This window comes from Bison bison, unplaced genomic scaffold, assembly GCF_000754665.1.
Source record: "Bison bison bison isolate TAMUID 2011002044 unplaced genomic scaffold, Bison_UMD1.0 scf7180017850271, whole genome shotgun sequence".
NCBI classification, from domain to species: Eukaryota; Metazoa; Chordata; class Mammalia; order Artiodactyla; family Bovidae; genus Bison; species Bison bison.
Window position 1 is genome coordinate 11209 of NW_011480844.1, and position 6113 is coordinate 17321.

The window sequence follows — 6113 nt, forward strand, 5'->3', positions numbered from 1 at the left end:
CTTGCCTGGAGAATCCCAGGGACGGGGGAGCCTGGTGGGCTGCCGTTTATGGGGTCGCACAGAGTCGGACACGACTGAAGTGACTTAACAGCAGCAGCAGCAGCCAAAACAAAAGGGAAACCTGATCAGTTATATAATTTGCATTTTCCCTGTAGAAAAAATATACCAATCCTCAGGAGAAGTCAAACTGTTCATGGCACTTAACACATGTGTATCTGTGTTTGACACCATAGTTCTGAAAGGATTTTTTCATAGAAATCTTCATATATAGTGGTGTACACTAAGATAGTTGAGCCATCTCCAAAGCCCACACACTGGGATGTAATCCAGGATCAGTTGATTCTGCATTCCTTAGTCTGATGCAAAGTGTAGAAGCTAAGAATATAGTGTATTTTTCATGAAGCTGTATTTGCTCAATTGAAAGGACTATTTTTTATTCAGAGATTATAGATTTCCTATATTTTTGGTTTTTAAATGTTCTGTCTTTTATGAATTGCAAAATGGTACATGGTTAGTTTTTGTTATTTTTTTCCATGTCTTTTCTTGGCAAATTAAGAGGTTGGCAACCTTAAATATATAGATGTATATGCTTTTATCTTATTCATCTCTAAAATCCAGAAATCTAGGAACCAAAGATGAGGTGTGAAATGTCCTCCCTAATGCCTTCCCAAAGGTGTTCACAGCGTCCCTGAATCTGCCAAATGTTCTAACAAGAACACAAAGAACAAAATAGGAAGGAATAGGGGGAAGGTGGGCTATAAAGATAGATAATTGCAAAAACTTATACTAAAGAAATAAAGCTTCATTGGTTGAAATTTGGGATCAAAGTTGATATTTATTAAGGAGAGTCTTTATGAGATGAAATTATACCACAAAACCCACCCGAGCCCAGCTTACTGCCTCGTTTGTCATTGTACATTGTTCATGTACAACATGAACCAGGCCCTGTCTCAGCTTTCCAACTAGCCTGAAGCAGGGGTTTTGATGATCTTCTGGAGAAGCAGGACAGATTTTTGGTAGAATTTGAGAGTCCCTGTGCAAAAACTTAGAAATTTCCAAGATGGCTCGTTGTAAGGTCAAGATCTTCTCACAACTTAGCCAAGCTGTCCTTAGAAATCTGTGTTCCCTCTTCAGGTTGTCTGCCTATAAAGTTTTTTCAAGGATCTGTGTAGAGAGGAGGCAGTCAGGACTGTAGTGAGTTAAAATTTCTCAGTATCCAGGTGTAATTCATTTTCTAATGAATTTTGTAGGAAGTCTAAAGAGATAGCAATAATGTACCATAAATGTATACCTGAATTGGTATCATAATTTTCTATAAAATAGCTTAATTATGCATATATAATTAGATCCTATTTGGAACACTTATTTTAGACTAATCCGTAGTTGCATTTCAGTGGTTTTATTGTGCATACAGATTACCTCCTTGTGATCAAGGGTCTCTGGAGTACCTAAAAGATTAGAAATGCCTTTAATGGATCCAGGGGGACTTGGTTGGGGAGAAGTCATCTTTCTGAGGGCAGAGCGGGGCCTCCAGCCAGCCAGAACCAGGGTCCAGTTCTGAAAAAGCAAGCAGGGTAGTAAAAACCCCAGCTCCTATATCTGCCTATCTCTAGTTCATACATTGCTACAATTCCAACTTCACCTGTAAATCAAAGTTGAGACTTCGGATTTATTTATTTATTTTTATTGGTTCCTTCAGTATTCTTCTCTTAAGATAATCCCAACTTCTGTAACCACAAAGTTGTGTTGTCTGGCCTTAATTAGCTTTGTTGCTGTAAGATAGCCCCCTCCAGTCCATCTCGAGTCTCTCTGGTTATAGAGCATACAGGATGGTGCTTGGAGAAAGAATGGGCCAGACCCAGGGCTGAACCCTTCCCTTGAGCCCTCTAAGGATGCCACCTTGGGCCAGTCACCTCTCTCTGACCTCCCGTTTATCCCTCTAAATTGTGGGGATTAAATGAGATAATTCTGTTTCAGAAACCATCCAGCATTGTGTTTGAAATACAACTCTCAAAAATGCTACTTTCTTTCCCCAAATCATTACCGCAGTGAAAGTCAGTTGAGACTTTGGATGTAGAACAAAGGCCTCTAAATCATCTCACACTGTGACAATACATATATTGAATATGTCAACAGGAAATTTTGGCTGTGGAGATAAGCAACTTTAAGAAAGCCTTTTGGACAGGAACATTTGAAGGACTCTGCAGGTTGGATAGGTAGAAAACAGAGTTTATTCTCACAAAAAGTATTGTTTTCTTCCTGCGGACCCATGGACTTTGTGAAAAGCAGAGTAGACTAATGTTTGTCCAACTCTTTGTGACCCCATGGATGGTAACCTGCCAGGCTCCTCTGTCCATGGAATTTTCCAGATGAGAATACTGTGGGTTGCCATTTCCTCCTCCAGGGGATCTTCCCAACCCAGAGATCAAGGTCACTTCTCTAGCGTGTCCTGCATTAGCCAGTGGATTCTTTACTGCTGAGCCACCTGAGAAGCATGGCACCTTGGCGGGGACAGATAAAACACTAGACTCGGGTGGATCCTTCCTTCCCATTTACACTAGGACCCTCTCCACATGGTCTCTCCAGCATGGTAGTCAGACTTGTTACATTGTGACTGAAGCTCCCATAAGCAAGTATTCCCAGAGACAAGTAAACATTTTCTGTCTCTTGAGGCCTGGCCCTGAAAACGTGCACCACATCCCTTCTGCCATATTCTGTTGGTCAAAGCAGTTCTAGAACCCATCCAGATCCTCAAGAGGATGGGACATAGACCTCACCTCTTTACAGAAGGGGAATCAAAGAATTTTGTATCTACCTTCAATCCACTACGCTTGGAAAAAAGAATTATACAGAAACATTTTGTTATTCATCTACCATGTTTTTCAGCATACCTGTTTCACCTTATACCTGTAATTAAACTAATTCATGAAAACAGTTGCCATAGTACACTGAGAGGTGGTGCAGCGGTTAAGAGCATTAGAGTTAAACCGATCTGGATTTGAATCCTAGGTCTTGTCTCAGTTACTGGCTGTGTAACATTGGGCAAGTGACTAAACCCTCTGAGCCCCAGTTTCTTTATCTATAAAAGGAAAGATAATAATAGTACCTAGCCCACAGGTCATTTGGAATGAGATTATATTAGCACAGTCCCTAGCACAATGGAAGCACCCAATAAGCAATTATAGTGATGATAATAATAATTGATGATAAAGCATTGTAACTCTTTGCATGGCTTTTCCCAAACTAAACTATGAGGTTGATGATTTTGTCCTACTCATTCCTTCAACCTCAACACCTGCAGAGGGGCTGGCATCGAAATATTTAAGGACATACAAGTAGATAGACATGGGGAAGATTGGACGGCAGCAGAGAAATGACATTTGCCTCCGTTGCAGCTCCCTGGCTCGGATAGACACAGAGAGCAGGGGACAGTAATATTGCTTAATAACTACTCTAGGTTGAGTTAAGTGCAAGTTGCTAGGCATCAGGAAAACTTAAGGCTACACTGAAACATTACTTAAAAATCATGTAATGGAGATGTAATAGAGCTGCAACTCAGAGGAACAAGCTGGCCTAACTACAAAACAACATTTGCAGCATTTCCATTAAACTAAAGTTTGGAAAATACATAAATCAGAAGAGGGAATACAAACCAACATCTTATGACAATTCCACCAACGGCTATGTCAAGAATCAAGAAGGCAGTAGGGAAAAGGTTTTAGAAGAAGACATGGTAAAAGCAAAACAGAACATTTATTGTGAAAGTACTTTGGGGGGATACCTTGGCCTATTCCACAACCCTTTTATAAAATAATTTCAGATTCCTAACGTAAAGTGCTAATACTATCTACATATTGGCTGTATTCCTCCAGTCAGAATAGGATCTGGAAAAGGAAAAGAACTTTTCTGGTATTCTGTTCCCAATGTATTTTAAATTATTGGACTTCTTTGATTTTTTTCAGGTTCCGCAATACTTCTGTAAGACCCATGATTTCAAACAGTTATTTTTCTATGTTGGTATTAGAAATTCAAGTCTACTTTGGTCTTCATGGTTGAAGATAAACAAAAGAAATAATCAATGTGATAGGAGCCCTTGAAATGTCATGTGCAATGTACAACCTGCCCTCCAGCAAGCCCTGCTAGGCAGTGCAGCCTATGGAACTCTTGGCATATTGAATGCAAAGAAGAAAGGGAGTTTATCTACTCTGGCTTTAGCCATATGTCATGAATATACTTGCTTTTAAATGAATTTCATAAAATATTAATGTAATCATACTGAAAAGCGCAGTGGTGAGTACATCAGTCAAGAGTTATATTTATCCTGTGTATTTGTTTTTTGTTTGTCTCCATTTATTAGTAGACAGTACATGGAGACAGGCATTTCTTTCTCAGTTGAAGTGGCAAAACTTGTTTAATGAACTGATGTTTCTGTAATCTGTGGTAAGGTGGAGTTGTGAGTGATAGAACTATATGAATAACAATGAGGAGGCAGGCAGAACAATAAAAGGAAGACAAACATTTCAGTAGGAGGGAGAAATAAATGGGATTTTTTAGTTGGCACACAATCTATTCTGATCTTCTCCTACTGAAAATTAACAGTTTGTAAGTGGGGGAAATAATGTTAACAATTTTTCCAAAATCTTATACACAAGAGATCAAATGTTCCAAAGACATAATAGCATTTTTAGCCACAGCGTTCTCATTCTACAGCATAGGAACACAGAGTGTCAGGAGCCCTAAGATCTCCAAGATGGGAAAAAAGTCCTGGGCTCCCTGCCCCGCTGTCTAGAGCCTGACAGGAGGCTATCACAAATGTTCGTGGGATGTGGAAGTGAGTGCCTGAACAAATGAATTTACTAGTGTGTGGACACATGTCTGGAATGGAAGAAAGGAAATTTACCTATCAGGACCACCATCGATCAGGCCAGAGCCTTTTATATCTGTTCTGTCCTTTCATTCCTTGAGCTAAATGTCATTGTTTATCCCTACTTTTACCAAAAAGGAGATGGAGGCACACAGATATTAAGAAATATCCCCCATGGTCATGCAACTAGCATATGGAGGAGAGTAGAGATGAGAATCACAGGGAGGAAAGAAAGGAGTATGCATGTATGTGAGTGCATGTGTGTGAGCACACACATTCAGGTACAAGTGGATACTTGTGTGTTGGGTGAGATAACATATGAGGGTTAAAAGTAAATTTGTTTTCAGAAAAATAAAATTTCCTCTTAGAAGAAAATATTTTCTTCCCAAACATGTTCAGGGTCTTGGCATCTCTGCATGACAGGCACATGAGAGGATGGGGAATGTCCTAGCTCTCTTAGGCTGGCTTGCAGTGGGTATTGCTTGTGTGCCACCCACCTGCTTATCTGCCCAGTCACAAGACTCCCTCCTTCTGGGCTTAACTGTACCCGGAGTTTTGCTTCTGTGTGAACCACAAATTCTTCCCACTGCTTAGATACACTTCCTTCAACATCTTAGAGAGCCAACCAGGGAGGCTCAGAGCCACCTTAAGGAGACACTAAGGCACTGTCCCTTGGGCCTGAGTGGTAAGCAGGGTAAAGTTTTGGGGGCTAGGGCCTACCACAATGATCAGTACTCCTTATGCAACACTTCCTTCGTTTGCAGTACACTGTGCCTGCCTTAACAGAGGACAAGAATGAGAGGTGAGGAAATGAAGTACAATGCACTCCCTTCTCTCAAAAACGTGCATCTTGTTATAGAGACAAATTTTAAACAATGAAATCAGTACTGCCTTTAGACCCAGGCAAGTGGGGCCCCTGCCACGGGCCCTCACGTCAGGGGACCTCGTGCTTTGGAATGACTGTCTCAGTATTTTGTAAGTCCCTTTCCAGAGCCAAGGACTGGCCGGTAGGTGGTACCATCAGGATAGGTGCCCCAGTCCAGAGCAGGTCCTATGTGGGTCTTGATGCCAAGAAGCACCTTTCTCAAAATTTTCTAGGTTTTTCTCCAGTGTCTGGCATTGACCAAGGCTTGCAGTATCATCTAAGCAAGGGGCCCCAATCTCAAATTGAACCTGTGCGGACCCCAGTCCCCATTTTTCCCCTTTGCACTCTGCAGTCCTTTTTGCCACATGTGGATTCAACTGGATG

At 41.1% G+C, this 6113-nt stretch overlaps 1 protein-coding gene across 1 annotated transcript in view; it reads left to right on the forward strand.

Annotated features, from left to right (window-relative positions):
• The window catches only part of LOC104994803 (ecto-NOX disulfide-thiol exchanger 2-like), a 14033-nt gene that overhangs the window by 6165 nt on the left and 1755 nt on the right, over positions 1-6113 (forward strand). The gene's annotated exons all lie outside the window — the stretch shown is intronic.